Genomic DNA, 25,747 nt, shown 5'->3' with positions numbered 1-25,747 from the left:
GCGTTAGAAGAGCACGAGACTTTGGCACTATCAAATCCTTTGGAGAGGGCCATGTCCAGGGTGTCGGGAATTTTGGTCGGATCTGTTGGCCAGTAGGTGGGCTCTCCTGTGGTGTGGCATACGATGCTCCTGCGCTGGATGCACCTAAGTAGTGCGCTTCCTTTAGGGTTGCTGACTCGGCATCCCCACCATCGGTGCTTTGCGTTGAAATCGCCCCCAATTAGAAATCTGTTACCCAGACTGCTCAGCAGCAGATCAAAATGCCTTTCTAATACTCTGTGTCTGGGGAGGTAGACCGCGGCGACTGTAAGGTCGCCTAGTGGGCTGGGCAGATTGACTTTGGCACATTGTACCCAGTCTTCCTCTAAGGTACACAGCTCGTTGTACTTTATGCCCGCTTTAATAATAATTGCCGCTCCGCCATGAGCTCTGCCGCTGGGGTGGTCAGCGTGGATGACGTCATACCCGTGAAGTCGGAGGTATGATCTATTGGAGAAGTGAGTTTCGGAGATGAGGAGTATGTCTGTGTTGTGTGTGTGGCTAAAGTGTTCCACCTCTGGCCGGCTTTTAATCAGGCCGTTAGCGTTCCAGATCGTTATGTTTAATCCCGTTTGCATAATGATTTGCAAACGTTAGCAAGCATTTGGGTCATTTGACTCATGACCTTTTCCATCATGCGCTCAAACATGGCCTCCATTCTGGCCATTGCCGCGTCCAGTGAATTGCTTGGTGGGATTAAGTTGGCGTTGGGGTGTAGGATGTTATCTTGTGCGGCAGCGTTTCTTGCTGTATTGGCGTAGCTAACATTTGGGTCGATTCGAAAAGTGAGCACAAATTACATCAACAGGCTCCATAACCACCCAAACACATTGGCCATCAACATCTTGGACAACAGCCAAACCGTCAGAAGACTTAAAAGAAAACACCCCCTCGACCTGCCCATGGAGAATGATGATTAGCCCTCCAGAACCCTACCAACCATCTCTTGTGAGAATTTAATCGACAAGGCTGCCTCAAAAAATTTAATTATTGTCCGTACAGACAGATTTTAAATAAATAATTATTGACGAAAAAAAAAAAATGTATAGGTTTTGTGACACGTTTTCTACAATGCTTTTATTTTATTTAGTATTAATAATACAACAGTAAAACTTCATTATTTTTAACTTTTTTAATCATATTGCCTTCTATATGATTATTTTCATATATTATTTATATATGACTTATGCCGGCAAGACTCACTCCATATACATAGTCATATATATTTCACTTGTGAAATTTTTCTCATATGACATGCCTGCTCGACATCACCACCCCTATATAGGTTTTGTGACACGTTTTCTACAACCAGCTCATTTTACTAAGGTCTACCATCTAATGTATCTTTATGTTGCACTAATTTAATAATACAACAGCAAAACTTCATTATTTTTAACTTGTATAATCATATTGCCTTCTATATGATTATTTTCATATATTATTTATATATGACTTATGCCGGCAAGACTCACTCCATATACATAGTCATATATATTTCACTTGTGAAATTGTTCTCATATGACATGCCTGCCCGACCTCACCACCCCTATAAAGGTTTTGTGACACGTTTTCTGCAATGCTTTTATTTTATTTAGTATTACCATCTAACGTATCTTTTTGTTGCACTAATTTAATAATACAACAGTAAAACTTCATTATTTTTAACTTTTTAATCATATTGCCTTCTATATGATTATTTTCATATATTATTTATATATGACTTATGCCGGCAAGACTCACTCCATATACATAGTCATATATATTTCACTTGTGAAATTTTTCTCATATGACATGCCTGCCCGACCTCACCACCCTATATAGGTTTTGTGACACGTTTTCTACAACCAGCTCATTTTACTAAGGTCTACCATCTAATGTATCTTTATGTTGCACTAATTTAATAATGCAACAGTAAAACTTCATTATTTTTAACTTTTTAATCATATTGCCTTCTATATGATTATTTTCATATATTATTTATATATGACATGCCGGCAAGACTCACTCCATATACATAGTCATATATATTTCACTTGTGAAATTTTTCTCATATGACATGCCTGCTCGACATCACCACCCCTATATAGGTTTTGTGACACGTTTTCTACAACCAGCTCATTTTACTAAGGTCTACCATCTAATGTATCTTTATGTTGCACTAATTTAATAATACAACAGCAAAACTTCATTATTTTTAACTTGTATAATCATATTGCCTTCTATATGATTATTTTCATATATTATTTATATATGACTTATGCCGGCATGACTCACTCCATATACATAGTCATATATATTTCACTTGTGAAATTTTTCTCATATGACATGCCTGCCCGACCTCACCACCCCTATAGAGGTTTTGTGACACGTTTTCTGCAATGCTTTTATTTTATTTAGTATTACCATCTAACGTATCTTTTTGTTGCACTAATTTAATAATACAACATTAAAACTTCATTATTTTTAACTTTTTTAATCATATTGCCTTCTATATGATTATTCACACTTGTGAAATTTTTCTCATATGACATGCCTGCCCGACCTCACCACCCCTATATAGGTTTTGTGACACGTTTTCTACAACCAGCTCATTTTACTAAGGTCTACCATCTAATGTATCTTTATGTTGCACTAATTTAATAATGCAACAGTAAAACTTCATTATTTTTAACTTTTTTAATCATATTGCCTTCTATATGATTATTTTCATATATTATTTATATATGACATGCCGGCAAGACTCACTCCATATACATAGTCATATATATTTCACTTGTGAAATTTTTCTCATATGACATGCCTGCCCGACCTCACCACCCCTATATAGGTTTTGTGACACGTTTTCTACAACCAGCTCATTTTACTAAGGTCTACCATCTAATTTATCTTTATGTTGCACTAATTTAATAATACAACAGTAAAACTTCATTATTTTTAACTTTTTAATCATATTGCCTTCTATATGATTATTTTCATATATTATTTATATATGACATGCCGGCAAGACTCACTCCATATACATAGTCATATATATTTCACTTGTGAAATTTTTCTCATATGACATGGCTGCTCGACATCACCACCCCTATATAGGTTTTGTGACACGTTTTCTACAACCAGCTCATTTTACTAAGGTCCACCACCTAATGTATCTTTATGTGGCACTAATTTAATAATACAACAGCAAAACTTCATTATATTATCATCAATAATTTGTATTAAATACAAGTACAATCGCAAATTGTTTAACATTGTTTAAAATTTTTGTCAAAGTTGAAATGATATGTCAGTTCAATAAAAATTCACCAAGTCCAAAAAATGTTTTCTCAAGTTTAACTCGAATTCTTATCTTAGTATATTAATAAACTGTATTAAATGCTATTTAAAAAGTTTTTCATTCAATTTTCACATGTTGAAATTTTTTGCCAATGTTAAACTCATATCTCGGTAGAACCTCATATCATATGGCTGCAGTTCAATAAAGAATTCACCAAGTCCAAAAAAATTTTTTCTCAAGTTAAATTCAAAATCTTATCTCATTATATTAATAAACTCTATAAAATGCTATTTAAAAAGTTTTTCATTCAATTTTCACATGTTGAAATTTTTGTCAATGTTGAACTCATATCTCGGTAGAACCTCATATCATATGGCTGCAGTTCAATAAAAATTCACCAAGTCCAAAAAATTTTTTCTCAAGTTAAATTCAAAATCTTATCTCATTATATTAATAAACTGTATAACATGCTATTTAAAAAGTTTTTCATTCAATTTTTGATATGTTGAAATTTTTTGTCAATGTTGAACTCATATCTCGGTAGAACCTCATATCATATGGCTGCAGTTCAATAAAAATTCACCAAGTCCAAAAAATTTTTTCTCAAGTTAAATTCAAAATCTTATCTCATTATATTAATAAACTGTATAACATGCTATTTAAAAGTTTTTTTATTCTATCTCGGTAGAACCTCATATCATATGGCTGCAGTTCAATAAAAATTCACCAAGTCCAAAAAAATTTTTTCTCAAGTTAAATTCAAAATCTTATCTCATTATATTAATAAACTGTATAACATGCTATTTAAAAAGTTTTTCATTCAATTTTCACATGTTGAAATTTTTTGTCAATGTTGAACTCATATCTCGGTAGAACCTCATATCATATGGCTGCAGTTCAATAAAAAATTCACCAAGTCCAAAAAAATTTTTTCTCAAGTTAAATTCAAAATCTTATCTCATTATATTAATAAACTGTATAACATGCTATTTAAAAAGTTTTTCATTCAATTTTCACATGTTGAAATTTTTTGTCAATGTTGAACTCATATCTCGGTAGAACCTCATATCATATGGCTGCAGTTCAATAAAATTCACCAAGTCCAAAAATTTTTCTCAAGTTAAATTCAAAATCTTATCTCATTATATTAATAAACTGTATAAAATGCTATTTGAAAAGTTTTTTCTTCAATTTTCATATGTTGAAATTTTTTGTCATATTTCGCTAGAACCTCATATCATATGGCTGCAGTTCAATAAAAAATTCACCAAGTCAAAAAATTTTTCTCAAGTTAAATTCAAAATCTTATCTCATTATATTAATAAACTGTATAAAATGCTATTTAAAAAGTTTTTCATTAAATTTTCACATGTTGAAATTTTTTGTCAATGTTGAACTCATATCTCTGTAGAGCCTCATATCATATGGCTGCAGTTCAAAAAAAAAATTCACCAAGTCCAAAAAAATTTTTTCTCAAGTTAAATTCAAAATCTTATCTCATTATATTAATAAACTGTATAACATGCTATTTAAAAAGTTTTCATTCAATTTTCACATGTTGAAAATTTTTGTCAATGTTAAACTCATATCTCGGTAGAACCTCATATCATATGGCTGCAGTTCAATAAAAAATTCACCAAGTCCAAAAAAATTTTTTCTCAAGTTAAATTCAAAATCTTATCTCATTATATTAATAAACTGTATAACATGCTATTTAAAAAGTTTTTTATTCTATTTTGACATGTTGAAATTTTTTGTCAATGTTGAACTCATATCTCGGTAGAACCTCATATCATTTGGCTGCATTTCAATAAAAAATTCACCAAGTCCAAAAAATTTTTCTCAAGTTAAATTCAAAATCTTATCTCATTATATTAATAAACTGTATAAAATGCTATTTGAAAAGTTTTTTCTTCAATTTTCATATGTTGAAATTTTTTGTCATATTTCGCTAGAACCTCATATCATATGGCTGCAGTTCAATAAAAAATTCACCAAGTCCAAAAAAATTTTTTCTCAAGTTAAATTCAAAATCTTATCTCATTATATTAATAAACTGTATAAAATGCTATTTAAAAAGTTTTTCATTAAATTTTCACATGTTAAAATTTTTTGTCAATGTTGAACTCATATCTCGGTAGAACCTCATATCATATGGCTGCGTTCAATAAAAAATTCACCAAGTCCAAAAAAAATTTTTCTCAAGTTAAATTCAAAATCTTATCTCATTATATTAATAAACTGTATTAAATGCTATTTAAAAGTTTTTCATTCAATTTTGACATGTTGAAAATTTTTGCTCAATGTTGAACTCATATCTCGGTAGAACCTCATATCATATGGCTGCAGTTCAATAAAAATTCACCAAGTCCAAAAAATTTTTCTCAAGTTAAATTCAAAATCTTATCTCATTATATTAATAAACTGTATAAAATGCTATTTAAAAAGTTTTTCATTCTATTTTGACATGTTGAAATTTTTTGTCAATGTTGAACTCATATCTCGGTAGAACCTCATATCATTTGGCTGCATTTCAATAAAAATTCACCAAGTCCAAAAAATTTTTTCTCAAGTTAAATTCAAAATCTTATCTCATTATATTAATAAACTGTATAAAATGCTATTTGAAAAGTTTTTTCTTCAATTTTCATATGTTGAAATTTTTTGTCATATTTCGCTAGAACCTCATATCATATGGCTGCAGTTCAATAAAAAATTCACCAAGTCCAAAAAATTTTTTCTCAAGTTAAATTCAAAATCTTATCTCATTATATTAATAAACTGTATAAAATGCTATTTAAAAAGTTTTTCATTCAATTTTGACATGTTGAAATTTATTGTCAATGTTGAACTCATATCTCGGTAGAACCTCATATCATTTGGCTGCAGTTCAATAAAAATTCACCAAGTCCAAAAAATTTTTCTCAAGTTAAATTCAAAATCTTATCTCATTATATTAATAAACAGTATAAAATGCTATTTAAAAAGTTTTTCATTCAATTTTCATATGTTGAAATTTTTTGTCAAAATTGAACTTATAAGTTTTTCATGTCTTAATTTGCGCCACCAATATGATGGCGTTCTTTTGCTACTAAACATATTAAATGCATACTTAAAATACGCAAGTATTCTGTACACATAGATACATATATATCATGTATATTTTTAATTTTCGCCTTTAATATGATGCCGTCCTTTTGCTACCAAATAAATATGTATAACTAACACATACTAAATAAATGCATATTTAAAATATGCAAGTATTTTGTACACATAGATATACTATGCATATTCTTAATTTTCGCCACTAATATGATGGCGTCCTTTTGCTACCAAATAAATATATATTACCAACGCATAATAAATAAATGCATATGTAAAATACGCAAGTATTTTGTAAACAAATTTTCGCCACTAATATGATGGCGTCCTTTTGGCTACCAAATAAATATATATTACCAACGCATAATAAATAAATGCATATTTAAAATATGCAAGTATTTTGTACACATAGATATACTATGCATATTCTTAATTTTCGCCACTAATATGATGGCGTCCTTTTGGCTTCCAAATAAATATATATTACCAACGCATAATAAATAAATGCATATTTAAAATATGCAAGTATTTTGTACACATAGATATACTATGCATATTCTTAATTTTCGCCACTAATATGATGGCGTCATTTTGCTACCAAATAAATATATATTACCAACGCATAATAAATAAATGCATATTTAAAATACGCAAGTATTTTGTAAACAAATTTTCGCCACTAATATGATGGCGTCCTTTTGGCTACCAAATAAATATATATTACCAACGCATAATAAATAAATGCATATTTAAAATATGCAAGTATTTTGTAAACAAATTTTCGCCACTAATATGATGACGTCCTTTTGGCTACCAAATAAATATATATTACCAACGCATAATAAATAAATGAATATTTAAAATATGCAAGTATTTTGTACACATAGATATACTATGCATATTTTTAATCTTCGCCACTAATATGATGGCGTCCTTTTGGCTACCAAATAAATATATATAATTAACGCATACTAAATAAATGCATATTTAAAATATACAAGTATATTTTGTACACATTGATATATTATTTATTTGTCATTGTATTAAATAATGTTTTAATATATAACTAGCGCGGCACCAGGTGATCGAAGATCCTCCCAATTTACTATGTTATATGTAACATTGGCATCACATCCATCGTCGTCTATTAAATGAATAATAAACTTTTAATGGTTTAGAAGCCATACAATGCAAATTGCCCCTTATTTATCATTGCAGTCCAGCACGGATACGACCTTAGAGGCGTTCAGGCATAATCAACGGACGTAGCGTCATACCACTGTTCGCTCGAACAAGTATTGTGCCATTGGTCCGTACCTGCGGTTCCTCTCGTACTACGCAGGAATGCTGTCGCAACAACGTTTTGTCATTAGTAGGGTAAAACTAACCTGTCTCACGACGGTCTAAACCCAGCTCACGTTCCCTTGCATGGGTGAACAATCCAACGCTTGGTGAATTTTGCTTCACAAATGATAGGAAGAGCCGACATCGAAGGATCAAAAGCGACGTCGCTATGAACGCTTAGCCGCCACAAGCCAGTTATCCCTCCTTATGGTAACTTTTCTGACACCTCTTGTTAAAAACTCTTTAAACCAAAAGGATCGATAGGCCGAGCTTTTGCTGTCCCTATGTGTACTGAACACCGAGATCAAGTCAGCAGCATTTGCCCTTTTGCTCTATGTTTGGTTTCTGTCCGCACTGAGGCTGGTCCTTAGGGACACCTCCGTTATTATTTGAGAGATGTACCGCCCCAGTCAAACTCCCTACCTGGCAAATGTCCTTGAACAGGATCATACCTGAGTAATTGGAGTTATACCAAATTTTTAATTTGAGAATACATAAATGCACTCTCTCATTAATGAATTTGTTTGCGATTATATAACAAACTCGTGATACTTTGATCAAGAAGCTTGCATCAAAACCCAATACCATAAAGATATAATAAATATATCCGTATAATGGCTAGGAAATGATACACGTTCCATTTAATCAAGTAAGTAAAGGAAACAATAAGAGTAGTGGTATTTCATTGTCGATACTAAACCGAAATTTAATATCTCCCACTTATTCTACACCTCTTATATGTCCTTACACTGCCAGATTAGAGTCAAGCTCAAAAGGGTCTTCTTTTCCCGCTAATTATTCCAAGCCCATTCCCTTGGCTGTGGTTTCGCTAGATAGTAGATAGGGACAGTAGGAATCTCGTTAATCCATTCATGCGCGTCACTAATTAGATGACGAGGCATTTGGCTATTTTTTTTTTTTTTTTTTTGTAGGAAATAAATTTGCCACACAACAATGCCATATAAGGATGGCACGTCATATGACTGTTTTCCCTTTACTTTTGTACACAATAGATGTTGGCCAGTGTAGTTGACTTTCAATGAGGAAAGTAAACCTCGGTGCTAACCCACTCCTTGGCGATATCCAGTATGGAACATGAACGTCTTAAAGCCGCAGACTCCGCCATCTACCACCCTGGTACTGATAATATTGCTATCACCCCGGCGTTTAGGACTCCCAGTGCTCTCAGTCGTTTTACCGACCGATAGCTCCAGATGCCCCTCCAGTTTGGCGTAGCAGAAACGATTTTTAATGTCCTCATGTACCTGATAATCCCGAACCAGAGCCGTTCGTACGTCCTGTCTGTCGTAGATCTCAACCTTACTCTGATGAGCTTGGTCAAGATCAAGTCCGTCAGTCACTACCTGAGCGTCGATCACTATCGTGTGATCTGGTCGGAAACCCACCAGGTCCGGCTTATATATCCTGTTCTCTCCTGCAGACTTGGTTCAGCAATGACAGAGTAGCTCTCGTCTCAAGTCCCCGCTTGAGATAATTAGCTACACTGTTGTGTCTAGCCACCCGCCTCCCATGCGTACGATGACACTTCTGCAGAATGTGGTTTAGTGATTCGGGAGCATCACATCCTGCACGACACTGCTCTCCAATTCGTGCCTTCCCTCGTGGTACGAGACCGCGTGGGTAGGGCATTTATCCGCAGTTTGATCCCATTCAAATAAGCTTTTCCAGTTAACAAACGCGTGGGTGCGACAACCCACCCGTGTTGCGGAGCATAGCGCCCTGCTTCACGGAGACCGCTACCATCAACAGAGGAGTGCAACCTATCCGCCCAGTACGAGTCGATCAAAGGCGTGTATCCAGAGCCGCGTCTCCCGATGCCTTGCACCTATCTCGGGCCCTCCGAATTTCCGCACTAAGGAACGAACTGGCTGTCTCGGATTGCTCGAGGTGGGGCCATTTTATGTTCGTTAACCTCTGTATGCGCAGCATTGGGCTGTCCTTCGAACTGAGGGAACACCGAGACCCCCACTTGTGTGGGGGGCATGGAAGAATGCTACTGACACATCCATAGGAAGATCTAACCATTTCCTTACGACCGACCGTACCAGTCTGTCACACTTTCGCAAAACGCCTATTGCCACACTACCAAGGGTTAGCTTGTGATATAGCTGTGGAATGAGGACAGTTCTGAGGGCGAATAACTTCTGCTGTGGCTTCAGGGGGGACCGCGATATGATATCCAATCTGGGACCAATGTCCTCAGTCGGATTGTAGCGGGCCCTCCCGTCCGCAGTGAACTGGATGCCAAGATACTTCCATTCCTCAGAACGCTTCAAGCTTGGACACTTGCGCGAACCTACACAAAAGCTCCGTGATTCGATCACAGTACACTTCTGCTTCGGTTGCCCCTTGACACTAACAGTAAAACACTTATTAGCGTTTAGGGTCAGCCCAACGGACGCCAAAAAGGAGACCGTGGTATCCAATAATGCCTGAAGGCCCTTCGGTGTAGAAGCAAACAACACCAGATCGTCTGCGAACGCTGCAGCGTTTGTTTTGGCATTTCCGACACTGACACCAATCTCGTCCGGTAGAGACCTGAGCAACCGGTCGATGACCAAGTTGAACATATGTGGAGACAAAGGGTCACCCTGCTTCACACCTCTAGCAGGGACGAATTCCTCTGATCTCCAGCCTTTACCATTGAGACTAGTGCCACCTCCCAAGTACAAGCTACGTACGTAGTCAACAAAACCCGTTGGTGCACCATACGCGGATAGGGTGTCAATTACCGCTGCGTGAGACACAGAGTCAAACGCTTTGCTGACATCAAGTGTCGCGATATAACACGACGCATGACGTCTATGGTGGTCCCTCAGGATTAAGTCAACTATTGTCGCGTTATCGGCGCAACCGTCAGTAGGAAGAAACCCCCGCTGACGCGGATCCCAATCGACTGATGAGGCCAATCGAGATGCCAAGATGGCATTGAGTTGTCTAACTATGACAGAAGGCACCGATATCGGACGGAAGTCTTCTGGTCGGGATGCTCTTACCGTCTTCGGGATGAAAACGGTTCGAGCCATTCGGAAGAGTGTGGGTAGTTTGCCGCACCAGAGAATAAGGTTCATTATGCGAAGCATAACACCACTGGGAATACTCCTGGCAGTTCTTGGAGATATTCCGTCCGGTCGGGAGAAGAATTCAATGGCACTTGATGCAATTGCAGGTCCCTAGACGTAATAGGTGACCATACCCCCTCAAGCAAGTGTCCCATATGGGGCACGGTGCTATTGCAAGAGGAAAGGCTCTGCTGTGTCATGACTTCTCTCCAGTATGGTTCCATAATCTCTTGGTTTGGCATTACCGACTCGTCGGGTCCTGCTAGCAGGGATCCGATGCATCGACCTTTATGTTTGTCCCAGTTGCGCTGAACCCTAGCGAACTGCTGCCTTCTATTTTGTCTCCTATTGCGAGGCTCAGGAAAGACTCTCGCCGAAACCGGACCTTCGTTTCGATTCGGAAAAATTTCCAGGAGATAGTTAGACAAACACTGGAGAGTTGTTTGCCCGAAGTCTGCGCTCCATCAACGATAGATTGCAGAACCTCGACTCTCCACGATCGATTACATCCCACAGGGCCGAAGCCCCGCAGTATCCGCATGAGGACGTCGTCCGAATGTATCGATGGTGTGATTGGAACCGACTCTGACATTGAAGAAGAAGACTCAAGCCCACTTATACTAGGGCGGCGCGTATGGTTTGTGGTTCATTAATTTCGGGGATAAGAGCCGCTTGCCCTCTTAGCTGCTCGATTTTTGCCTTATAATTATCCCTCTGTCGACACTTTTTAATAGCATCGACACTGCGTTCTGGAAAATGCAACGCCAGCTTTTTATTAATGAACCTCTCGCCATTTGCTATGAGCTCAAGTTCCTTCCTCGCCATCATGGCCAATTCTTCCTCACACCACCTGGTTTTCACGTCAACACGCGTACGAAGCTCATCAAGCCTGTCTTTGTGCTGACGCGACATGTGGACACCTAAAACCGGTCTTTATTCCAAAATATCGGCCGCATTCCACACATAGATGTCCAACAACTGGATTAGCATCTACGTTCCTTCCTGATGGGCTCCTACGGATGCCGTAGAAGAATTCACTGAATAACTTTCAGCTATCCGAGGCATGTTATTAGAGTTTGCACTATCAGTTTTTCAGGACCATCGGGGTGGTAACCCAATGGCCCCTTTCGCCGCTCATATTCGCTGCTGCCGAAACTACATCGGTCCAGCACCCTGGAGGAACCACGAGGAGGCCACATTTTAGTGGGGCACATGTTGCCTATGAGTCGACTTGATCTGACTAACGAAGGACGGTAGCCCATTTGCCATTGCTGAGAAATGAACCATTATTCCCTTCTGCAGACCCATTGATCCTCCCTTGAATTTCTTCACTTTGACATTCAGAGCACTGGGCAGAAATCACATTGTGTCAACACCCGCTAGGGGCCATCACAATGCTTTGTTTTAATTAGACAGTCGGATTCCCAAGTCCGTGCCAGTTCTGAATTGATTGTTAATTGATAATCGTTATAATTTAAAAGAACTAACTGGTTGCCCAACTAGTATTCTTAAAAATTTTAGCAAGAAAGTTCCACAATTGGCTACGTAACTAAACTATCCGGGGAACAAGAAACTATCATAAATGATAGAAACTCTATTTACCCAGAACGAGCACATAAACCATGTTATTGTTTCCCAATCAAGCCCGACTATCTCAATCTTCAGAGCCAATCCTTATCCCGAAGTTACGGATCTAATTTGCCGACTTCCCTTACCTACATTATTCTATCGACTAGAGACTCTTCACCTTGGAGACCAGCTGCGGATATTGGTACGGCCTGTTGAGAAGTTTGCGTGTCCCCACCATAAATTTTCAAGATCCGAGGAGAAAATATCGACACAACAGTATACGTCATGCTCTTTCTAGCCCATCTACCATATCTCTGCGAAAGACTTCCATGGTAGTACGGCTATAAAACAGAAAAGAAAACTCTTCCGATATCTCTCGACGGCTTCTTTATGGTGGTTCCTGTTGCCAGGATGAGCACGAGGCCCATATTTAATAACAAACGGATACTCAACAGGTTACGGAATTGGAACCGTATTCCCTTTCGTTCAAAATTATTCAAGTTTTTTAATTATGATAAAATTTAAATTTTAGTTACTTTTTTTTACTTGAAAATTTTCGGCTTTCGCCTTGAACTTAGGACCGACTAACTCGTGATCAACCACTGTTCACACGAAACCCTTCTCCACTTCAGTCCTCCAAGGTCTCATTCGATTATTTGCTACTACCACCAAGATCTGTACCAATGACGGCTCCATGCAGGCTTACGCCAAACACTTCTAAGCACACCATTGTACCTTCCTACTCACTAAAGTTTCAAAATTTATATTACAAGTAATATAAATCATCTACTTTAGCGGTAATGTATAGGTATACAACTTAAGCGCCATCCATTTTAAGGGCTAGTTGCTTCGGCAGGTGAGTTGTTACACACTCCTTAGCGGATTTCGACTTCCATGATCACCGTCCTGCTGTTTTAAGCAACCAACGCCTTTCATGGTTTCTGAATGAGTTGTTAATTTGGGCACCGTAACATTACGTTTGGTTCATCCCACAGCGCCAGTTCTGCTTACCAAAAGTGGCCCACTGGGCACATTATATCATAACCTTAAACTTCATATCAAGAAGTTAAGGTTCTTACCCATTTAAAGTTTGAGAATAGGTTAAGATCGTTTCGACCCTAAGGCCTCTAATCATTCGCTTTACCAGATAAGATTATTTTATACAACAGTTAAATGCACCAGCTATCCTGAGGGAAACTTCGGAAGGAACCAGCTACTAGATGGTTCGATTGGTCTTTCGCCCCTATACTCAATTCTGACAATCGATTTGCACGTCAGAACTGTTTCGGTCTTCCATCAGGGTTTCCCCTGACTTCAACCTGATCAAGTATAGTTCACCATCTTTCGGGTCACAGCATATATGCTCAAGGTACGTTCCAGTTAGAGGCATAAATAATATAAATATTATTATACATAACTATATAGAACGCCCCGGGATTGCGTTAATTAACTATAAATAGTTAAAAACTAATCCCAATAATAGTCAAGTTAATTACGCTATTAGGTTTATATCCCAATAACTTGCACATATGTTAGACTCCTTGGTCCGTGTTTCAAGACGGGTCCCGAAGGTATCCTGAATCTTTTCGCATTGTTAATCATACAAGTGCTTATAATAAACATAAAAATCAATGATAATCATGCCATTATATAATTCCGAAAAATTAACGCACTGTACTCATATAATCTATCAGCACTTTATCAAATTTTTGAAATTTATTTTATGTTAAAATGCAAGCACTCTAATTTAAATAAACTCTTATCAAAATTGTTTGATAAATTCCATACATGCTAATAGATTACAATGTCCTTATATGGAAAAAATGCACACTATCGTTATAATATTGATTAAATATTACAATTCTAATGATGAATTTTCCATAACGGATATTCAGGTTCATCGGGCTTAACCACTAAGCAGTTTCACGTACTATTTAACTCTCTATTCAGAGTTCTTTTCAACTTTCCCTCACGGTACTTGTTTACTATCGGTCTCATGGTTATATTTAGTTTTAGATGGAGTTTACCACCCACTTAGTGCTGCACTATCAAGCAACACGACTCTTTGGAAACATCATCTAATAATCATTAACGTTATACGGGCCTGGCACCCTCTATGGGTAAATGGCCTCATTTAAGAAGGACTTAAATCGTTAATTTCTCATACTAGAATATTGACGTTCCATACACTGCATCTCACATTTGCCATATAGACAAAGTGACTTAGTGCTGAACTGACTTTTCGCTCCGCTACTAAGAAAATCCTTGTTAGTTTTTTTTCCTCCCTAATTAATATGCTTAAATTCAGGTAGTCCCATATGAGTTGAGGTTGTTTAATTACACTTATAGACAATTCTCTGCCTATTTTGAAATATACTATCTTTTTTGAAGGTCCATAATATTCACAAAATTATTCTTTATATCATTGTAGTATGTGCATATATCGAGGGTACACTGTACCAATAGCTAAGCAGCAACACCGAGTTGTATTGCATAAATAAACAAACTCAAGTGGACGCGAAATACGATCACCTACTTCTGCTGCACTCTAAGACAGCATTCAAGTTATGTCATCATTCCCATGCTGACCACTTACAACATCTGTATATATGTATATGCCCATAAAACTCTCTCTCCAGAACATAGTATATAAGATATATATATGTAGCTGCTCTTCTACGCAGTGGCATTTCACTATTATGTACTTAGGCTAAGCCAACCGAATTATTTGAATAAAGGAACATTCACAGTTTGACAACAGATCAGCACTGACGTGCTGCAACTATTTTCCTTGGCTACGAATTTAAAACATTTTTATCACATGGCGACCGTGACAAAAGAGCTAAGACTCTTCGGATAGTTTTTTTTTTTAAAAACAAAAACAACCCAAAAAATAATGGCGATATAATCAAAAGACAAATAATGATATAAACGTTTATCAATTCAACAATTGTCTTGCTGCAGTGAAATGATGAAACACACAATACACAAATCATAAGTTAAAAAAAATGAAACAAACAAAAGTCGGGCAATCCATAAAAACGAAATAACGTAGTCGAGTCAAGTAAAAAATAGTTAATAAAACTATGGTGTTCATGTCCGCACACTATAGCAACGAAGGAGTAGCAGATGAGCTACAATAGCGAATGACCACCAGGCCGACGTTTCAACACCCTGCTCCTGTCGAGCAAAGGGACCTGCCAAGACTTAAAGAGGCAATAGAGGCAGATCCAGCCGCGGGACCAAAGCCCTTGACCATAGAAGAATACAAGGCAAGGACAGCAGCGAGGGAGCAGCCACCTAAGAAGAAGCGAGGTGGCCGCCGAGTAAAATTGCTCAGCTTAAGAAGACTGAACACCGAGATTCTGAAGACGGCAACCAACGGGAAGACCGACAGCGCTACAAGGAGCGCCTTGCAGCCATCAACATTCAACTTCGCGGTGCGAAGTAAAGCGGCGAGCTGCTTTTAAAAGCCATAGCCCCAACCGCCCAAACATTATTAATGTTGCCGATGCGATTTCCGCTGCAACAACAAAAACAACAATTACTAACGTAATAGGGCCCATATTCACAACTAACACATTATACTCAGTCTTAAACTTAATATAAGTAGAAAACATCGTAAACTTGCTAATTTGCAATTTATGTAAACTGAGTATAATGAATTCATTCATTAATTAGGGAAACGGTATAGAGTTTTAATATAAACAAAACAAAGGAAGATAATAATTGTCAATTATTCAAGATATATCTATGTTTTTTATCTAATCTAGATCTATCTATATCGTTAACTAAAATTTTGTTCACAATGGGGCACCAAGTCAAAAGCGGACGGTAACACTGCAAATGTTGTAAATACAGTAGAAGTCGTGGATACAACTCCACACTTAGACGGACTGTACTTGCTACTTTTGATTTTAGTAATAATATCAGCCTTTAACTTAGTACTGAAGATATATCTTCTTCATAAGAGATCGTTGAGAAAGACTTACATGGGTCGAGCCAACGATTTAGACAAAATATAAAAAAATACTATCGTACGTGACCGTACCTCCTAGTACAGACCATCATAGTACAGACCATACCACAGGGGTACAGGTGCGATTACATCGCTAAAATGTACATACATGGAATGGCTAAATCTAGCAAAAGCCATAAACAATATTAGAGATGCTTTTGATAAATCATATAAATGCATCAACAAAAGCGCTCTGATAAAAACTCAGACGCTTATTTATCACATAAGGGTATTGATAACGCAATACAACGCGCTACAAAACCTTATATTAAAGAACAGAGAAAAACTCACTGAAGAACATAAAGCTCAATGCTTAAAAGTTCTTAGTTCATTTGGTAAAGTAGAGGTCATAAAGACAAAAATTATTGGACCACTGACATATAAAGTCAAACATGCGACATCTATACAGGCAATAATTAACATATTGCAGGCAAACGTAAAAGGCGAATCGCCTGACGTTATAAAAGCCAAGTTGATGAATGCCCAACAAAAAGGCAAAACCGCGTCCCAGTACGCTACCGACGTAGACAACATGCGTAAGCAGCTTGAAGCAGCTTACATAGACGGCGGATTAGACGCCGATAATGCCGACAAATTCGCGACGAAAGAGTCGATATCGGCAATGATCAAAAACTGTGCCAATGAGTCACTAAAAATGATCTTAACAGCAGGTACATTCAGTACATTCAACGATGCAATGGAAAATATATACATTGCAGTACAGAAATGACCGGCAATGCCAACACCGTCTTATTCTACAATGGGAATAATAGACGAGGTAATTATAATGCCAACTACCGCGGTAGAGGCAGAAATAATTACAACCAGAATGGTAACAACAATAATAACAGAGGTCGCGGAAGCGGCCGTGGCAATAACAGAGGCGGAGGTAACCGAAGGGGTAACCAAAGTCAAAATAATAATCAACATCAAAATGATAATAACAACCGAAATGTGCGTAACGTACAATCGGAAAACTGCCAAACCCCCTTAAGCAATCAGCAGTAAAAGTGTTTAAATTGAACCTAAATCTGAGTATTTTCATTAAAGCAAAAAACTACAAAACAAACACAGTTCTTACATTATTAATAGACACAGGTGCAGACATTTCATTGCTAAAAGACAAAGCAAATGAATATAACAACTTAAATTTCAGTAATATATCAAATATTACAGGTATTGGAGAAGGAACCATACAGTCTATAGGAGCAATCGATCTTGACCTACGCATTCAGGATGTTCTAATACCACATGAATTTCATGTAGTACCTGAGAATTTTCCGGTACCTTGCGATGGCATAATCGGTTTAGATTTCATTAAAAAATACAATTGCATATTAGAATTTCAAAGCAATCAAGACTGGTTCATAATAAGACCCAATAACTTCAATAGACATATAAACATTCCAATTTTACACAACTTAGATTCCAACACATTATTATTGCCAGCTAGATGCGAAGTAATTAGACAAATCAAATTACTCACTAGCGAAAAAACGGTTGTAATAGCAAATCAGGAGCTACAACCGGGCATAATAATAGCAAGCACAATTGTCGATAGCGAAAACGCATTGATTCGTATTATAAATACAAATACTAAAGACGCCATAATAGAAGGCGCAAAGATCAAATGCGAATCATTGGAAGACTATGACATTTGTACAACAACATTAGAAAATGATAATAGAACCAAAGAAGTCTTTAAACAGTTGAGATTTCCTAAACAGTTTAATACAGTACTAACTAATTTATGCACCGAATTTAGCGATATATTTGGTTTAGAAACAGAGCCAATATCAGCTAACAATTTTTACAAACAAAAACTCAGATTAGGAGATAAAACACCGGTCTATATAAAAAACTATCGTATGGCAGACAGTCAAAAACCAGAAATCGCTAGACAAGTTAAAAAATTAATAGATGATGGAATTGTTGAACCATCAATGTCGGAATATAATAGTCCATTACTTTTGGTTCCAAAGAAACCACTTCCGAATTCAACGGAAAAAAGATGGCGATTAGCAGTAGACTATCGTCAAATAAATAAGAAACTATTATCAGACAAATTTCCACTTCCAAGAGTAGAAGATATTCTTGATCAATAAGGAAGAGCAAAATATTTTTCATGTCTCGACCTAATGTCTGGATTCCACCAGATAGAACTAGAAAAAAAGTATAGAGATATAACATCATTTTCAACAGCCAACGGCTCATATCGCTTCACGCGACTACCATACGGACTGAAAGTGGCACCAAACTCTTTCCAACGTATGATGACACTTGCATTCTCTGGTCTTGAACCATCGCAAGCATTTCTATATATGGATGATTTAGTAGTAATAGGTTGTTCAGAAAACATATGCTCAAAAATTTAACAAATGTATTCGAGCTTTGTAGACAACATAATCTGAAACTACATCCCGAAATGTTCTTTCTTTATGAAAGAAGTCACATATTTGGGTCACAAATGTACCGATAAAGGTATACTCCCAGATGACACCAAATATGAAGTTATAGAAAAATATCCTATACCAACAGATGCTGACAGTGCTAGACGTTTCGTAGCCTTCTGTAACTATTACAGACGTTTCATTAAAAATTTTTCTAATCACTCACGCCACTTAACGAGGCTTTGTAAAGAATGTCAAATCTCGAATGCAATAGTGCATTCGAATATTTAAAAAAGGAATTAATGAAACCAACAATATTGCAGTACCCAGATTTCAGCAAAGAATTTTGCATAACAACCGATGCTAGTAAACACGCATGCGGAGCGGTACTTACACAAGACCACAATGGTCAACAACTTCCAGTGGCATACGCTTCAAGAATGTTCACTCAAGGTGAAAGTAATAAGTCCACTACAGAACAAGAATTAGCGGCCATTCATTGGGCCATAAATCATTTTCGACCATACATATATGGCAAGCATTTCATGGTAAAAAGCGATCATAGACCATTGTCATACCTATTCTCTATGAAAAATCCGAGTTCCAAACTCACTCGCATGAGGCTGGACTTAGAAGAGTATGACTTTACAGTAGAATATCTTAAGGAAAAGATAACCATATTGCGGACGCCTTGTCACGCATAACAATAAAAGAATTGAAAACAATTAACAGAGAAATACTAAAAGTAACAACTAGATCAAAAGCTGCACAGGAAAATTCCTGCAAAGAAGATACCAAGGTCAAAACAAAAAATATAAATGAGCAAATAATAGAAAAGCCCAAAGTCTATGAAGTTGTCAACAATAATGACACAAAGAAACATGTTCTAATCAAAATAGATAAACATAAGTGTTTATTAAAACGAGGAAAAACAATTGTTTCACGCTTTGATGTTAATGACTTGTATTCTAATGAAACATTTGATCTAAATCAATTCTTTCAAAGGCTTATTTCAAAAGCCGGAATGCATAAAATAACAAAATGCGAATATCACCAAGTGAACAAATATTCGAATGTGTATCACTAAATGAATTTAAAACAAAGGGCAATCGAGTACTCGAAAAAGTAGAACTAGCTATTCTACAAAAGGTGATAATCATAGAAAAAAACGATGAAGCTCAAATTAAAGAAATTTTGACAAAATTCCATGATGATCCTATAGAAGGAGGCCATACGGGTATTGCGCGAACCCTGTCAAAAATCAAAAGATTTTATTATTGGCCACAAATGACTAAGACAATATCAAAGTATGTAAAGACTTGTTTGAAATGCCAACAAGCCAAAACAACAACACATACCAAAACACCATTAACATTGACACCAACGCCAGCAACAGCATTTGATACCGTTTTAATTGATACCATTGGTCCATTACCGAAATCGGAAGACGGAAATGAGTATGCAGTTACAATCATATGCGATCTAACTAAGTTTTAGTCACTATTCCAATACCGAATAAAAGTGCTAATACAGTTGCAAAGGCTATATTCGAATCATTTGTATTGAAGTACGGTCCAATGAAGACGTTCATTACGGATCAAGGTACAGAATACAAAAATTCACTTATTAACGAATTATGCAAATATATGCATATAGAAAATCTGACATCTAGCGCTCACCATCATCAAACTCTAGGAACAATAGAAAGAAGCCACCGAACTTTCAATGAATATATACGTTCATATATAACAGTTGACAAAAGTGATTGGGACATTTGGTTACCATATTTCACTTATTGTTTCAATACAACACCCTCAATAGTTCATGACTATTGCCCATATGAACTAGTATTTGGCAGATTACCCAGACAATTTAAAGATTTCAGTAAAATAAACAAGATAGACCCAATATACAACATAGAAGACTATTCCAAAGAACTAAAATGCAGACTAGAAATGTCATACAATAGAGCTAGAAGAATGTTAGAAAAGCAAAAGCAGATAGAAAATTAAGATACGATAAGAACATAAATAATTTTGATTTAAAAATAGGAGATAAAGTATTTCTTAAAACGAAACAGGTCATAAGTTAGATAATAGATACGAAGGTCCTTACGACGTATTAGATATAGGATTAAATGACAACATAACTATTAAAATACAAAATAAGAAACAACAGGTAGTACATAAAGATAGGCTAAAAAAGCAAATATAGAACAAAAAAAAGGTCTGATCAGCCAAAAAAAAAATATATATATATATAAAGACATAAATATGTTTGAATTTTAATAATTTCAAAAAAAATTGTATTCGCTTTTGTTCATTTAAAACTCAATATCATAAATCATTCTAATTCATTAATATTAATATGTTACAATTATGATATAATTTATAGAAAATAACTTCACTTCTTAACGTTATTTTTCAAAAGGAGGGAGGTGTAGTATGTGCATATATCGAGGGTACACTGTACCAATAGCTAAGCAGCAACACCGAGTTGTATTGCATAAATAAACAAACTCAAGTGGACGCGAAATACGATCACCTACTTCTGCTGCACTCTAAGACAGCATTCAAGTTATGTCAGCATTCCCATGCTGACCACTTACAACATCTGTATATATGTATATGCCCATAAAACTCTCTCTCCAGAACATAGTATATAAGATATATATATGTAGCTGCCCTTCTACGCAGTGGCATTTCACTATTATGTACTTAGGCTAAGCCAACCGAATTATTTGAATAAAGGAACATTCACAGTTTGATTAACAGATCAGCACTGACGTGCTGCAACTATTTTCCTTGGCTACGAATTTAAAACATTTTTATCACATCATATTCGTTAATAAGAGGCAATTCTAGTTTATAAAATAATATATTTTATGCTAGACATTCCTCAGTATTATTTGAAATGAATAAAGAATATATAATTCTTCAAATTTCTCATGCAACAGAGTTTTAGTATTTTCATTTATTAATTCATATTATGAATATCTTAAGCGAGAACTTTTAGATTCACACTTATATTATCCAATAATATACAATGTGCTTAAAATTCCGAAAAATTTTAAACAACTTATTTAGCATAGTCTTACAACCCTCAACCATATGTAGTCCAAGCAGCACTAAAAATTAATTAAAGTACATAACAGCATGGACTGCGATATGCGTTCAAAATGTCGATGTTCATGTGTCCTGCAGTTCACACGATGACGCGTTCTTCATCGACCCATGAGCCGAGTGATCCACCGCTTAGAGTGATACAATTTTTTTATTTCATTACGTCAACAATATTTTTATTGAAAGAAATTAAAATACACCATTTTACTGGCATATATCAATTCCTTCAATAAAATTTTTTTATACCTAAATAAATGTTGCGAAATGTCTTAGTTTTACATAATCGATAATAATAAGATATATGACAAGTATATTTTAGCTAAATTTATTTATTATGATCAACATGTAAAGCGTTAACCTGCAAACAGGTACAACATTGTTTTTCTTTAGGTGTTGCGAACCAATGTATGCGCACTGGAATATGCACAATACATTTTGCAACGCATGTATATTATGGTACATATACACGCAGTTTTTATTTTATCCAAAACACATAAAACACTCTTAATACAGTATAATAATAATAATACATAACAAAACGGTTTTAGCTAATTTAAATTATTATATGTTGCATAATTGTATCTCATATGATTGAATAAAATATTTATATTTATTAGTTACTTAATTTATTAAATATTGCAATTCCCTAAAAAAAGGGAAAAACAAATTTAATTTATTAACGGTTAGATGCATTAAAACAATAATGATCCTTCCGCAGGTTCACCTACGGAAACCTTGTTACGACTTTTACTTCCTCTAAATAATCAAGTTCGGTCAACTTTTGCGAAACAACCGCAACACACAAGGGGTCACAGTGATCACGTCCGAAGACCTCACTAAATAATTCAATCGGTAGTAGCGACGGGCGGTGTGCACAAAGGGCAGGGACGTAATCAATGCGAGTTAATGACTCACACTTACTGGGAATTCCAAGTTCATGTGAACAGTTTCAGTTCATTAAATCCCAAGCATGAAAGTGGTTCAGCGGTTTACCCGGACCTCTCGGTCTAGGAAATACACGTTGATACTTTCATTGTAGCGCGCGTGCAGCCCAGGACATCTAAGGGCATCACAGACCTGTTATTGCTCAATCTCATTATTGCTAGACGCAATTTGTCCATTTAAGAAGCTAGTGTCCTTATAATGGGACAAACCAACAGGTACGGCTCCACTTATATAAACACATTCAAACACAATAAACATTTTACTGCCACCATGAATGAAGGCTATATAAGCTTCAACACCATAATCCTGAAGAACATATCTATTTAATATATTTGGGTCTATATATATGTTATCGGAATTAACCAGACAAATCACCCACGAACTAAGAACGGCCATGCACCACCACCCATAGATTCGAGAAAGAGCTATCAATCTGTCTTACACACTTATGTTTCGACCTGGTAAGTTTTCCCCGTGTTGAGTCAAATTAAGCCGCAGGCTCCACACATGGTGGTGCCCCTTCCGTCAATTCCTTTAAGTTTCAGCTTTGCAACCATACTTCCCCGGAGCCCAAAAAGCTTTGGTTTCCCGGGAAGCGACTGAGAGAGACAATATTATATTAGTAACACCTCAATTGCTAGCTGGCATCGTTTATGGTTAGAACTAGGGCGGTATCTGATCGCCTTCGAACCTCTAACTTTCGTTCTTGATTAATGAAAACATCTTTGGCAAATGCTTTCGCTTAAGTTAGTCTTACGACGGTCCAAGAATTTCACTCTCTCGCGTCGTAATACTAATGCCCCCAAACTGCTTCTATTAATCATTACCTCTTGATCTGAAAACCAATGAAAGCAGAACAGAGGTCTTATTTCATTATCCCATGCACAGAATATTCAGGCATTTGAAGCCTGCTTTAAGCACTCTAATTTGTTCAAAGTAATTGTACCGGCCCACAATAACACTCGATGAAGAGCACTAATGCAGGTTTTAAATAGGAGGAACATATAAAAAGTACAAGTACCTAATTATATATAAGAACTCCACCGGTAATACGCTTTACATACATAAAGGTATAGTACTAACTACAATTGTAAGTTGCACTACCCGTATGAAGCACAAGTTCAACTACGAACGTTTTAACCGCAACAACTTTAATATACGCTATTGGAGCTGGAATTACCGCGGCTGCTGGCATTCAGACTTGCCCTCCAATAGGTCCTTGTTAAAGGATTTAAAGTGTACTTATTCCAATTACAGGGCCTCGGATATGAGTCCTGTATTGTTATTTTTCGTCACTACCTCCCCGAGCTGGGAGTGGGTAATTTACGCGCCTGCTGCCTTCCTTAGATGTGGTAGCCGTTTCTGAGGCTCCCTCTCCGAATCGAACCCTGATTCCCCGTTACCCAAGTTGCAACCATGGTAGTCCTAGATACTACCATCAAAAGTTGATAGGGCAGACATTTGAAAGATCTGTCGTCGGTACGAGACCATACGATCTGCATGTTATCTAGAGTTCAACCAGTGTAACGATCTTAAGGATCGCTTGGTTTTAGCCTAATAAAAGCACACGTTCCAGAAGGTCCGTGTTTTAATTGCATGTATTAGCTTCTAGAATTACCACAGTTATCCAAGTAACTGTTAACGATCTAAGGAACCATAACTGATATAATGAGCCTTTTGCGGTTTCACTATTAATTCGTGTGTACTTAGACATGCATGGCTTAATCTTTGAGACAAGCTTATAACTACTGGCAGGATCAACCAGAATAATCTTTCATTTCATTATGTAAATAATATTTAAAATATAATTACATAAATCTTAAAATATGTAAAATACATGACAACTCACAAATATTTTAGAATAACAAACGATAATATTCAATAATTGTATATATATATATGTTATACTTGACATGTACTATACGAATGTGGCCACAATTAGATAGCATTCACGTTCGCTAGTTATAATTCACAATTGTTTATATAAATATATATACTTATATATAAAATATATATGCATATAATCGTTCAAAAATATCATTTTATTTCAACTTACTAAATATATTATATCACACATGCATATTTATAATTTAAATTCAATTAATTGAATAAAAGAATTATTTTATTTTGATGACAAATTGATAATTTTATCTAATTTTGCATTTACGTGTAGACAATATTATATTAGTAAAAACCTCCGTCCAAAATAAATAATTTTTATAGTGTCCTTGAGGATTTTCAATTATTCACAAAATATTAATTTTTAGCTACGAAAACACCTTTGGAATAAGATATTTATTCGTCATATGCTTATATAATAATAGTTATTATATAAACATATAAACGTCGGATGAGACTTTTTGTAATAACATAATTATTACCTATTATGCAAACTGAAATATATGCATCCAATACATATATATACGTGATGGGCACACACTGCTCACCATGTATAGGTTTTGTGACACGTTTTCTACAATGCTTTTAATAATTTTATTTAGTATTGCCCATCCTAACGTATCTTTTGTTGCACTAATTTAATAATACAACAGAAAGCAGGCTAAAACTTCATTATTTTCCAACTTTTTAATCATATTAAAAGCCTTCTATATGATTATTTTCATATATTATTTATATATGACTTATGCCGGCAAGACTCACTCCATATACATAGGAACATATATTTCACTTGTGAAATTTTTCTCATATGACATGCCTGCCATGACATCACCACATCCACTATATAGGTTTTGGGACACGTTTTCTACAAGTGCAGCTCATTTTACTAAGGTCTACCATAACTAATGTATCTTTATGTTGCACTAATTTAATAATGGACAACAGCAAAACTTCATTAT

The 25,747-nt window shown here is 35.8% G+C and overlaps 1 pseudogene; it reads right to left on the bottom strand.

The window, feature by feature from the left end:
* Nucleotides 1–7,361: 7,361 nt before the first annotated feature.
* On the bottom strand, nucleotides 7,362–14,746 carry LOC133850014 (large subunit ribosomal RNA; annotated as a pseudogene).
* Nucleotides 14,747–25,747: the final 11,001 nt, after the last annotated feature.

Source organism: Drosophila sulfurigaster, unplaced genomic scaffold, assembly GCF_023558435.1.
Source record: "Drosophila sulfurigaster albostrigata strain 15112-1811.04 unplaced genomic scaffold, ASM2355843v2 ctg99_pilon, whole genome shotgun sequence".
In the NCBI taxonomy this organism is placed as follows: Eukaryota; Metazoa; Arthropoda; class Insecta; order Diptera; family Drosophilidae; genus Drosophila; species Drosophila sulfurigaster.
This window is presented reverse-complemented; position numbering and strand designations above follow the sequence as displayed.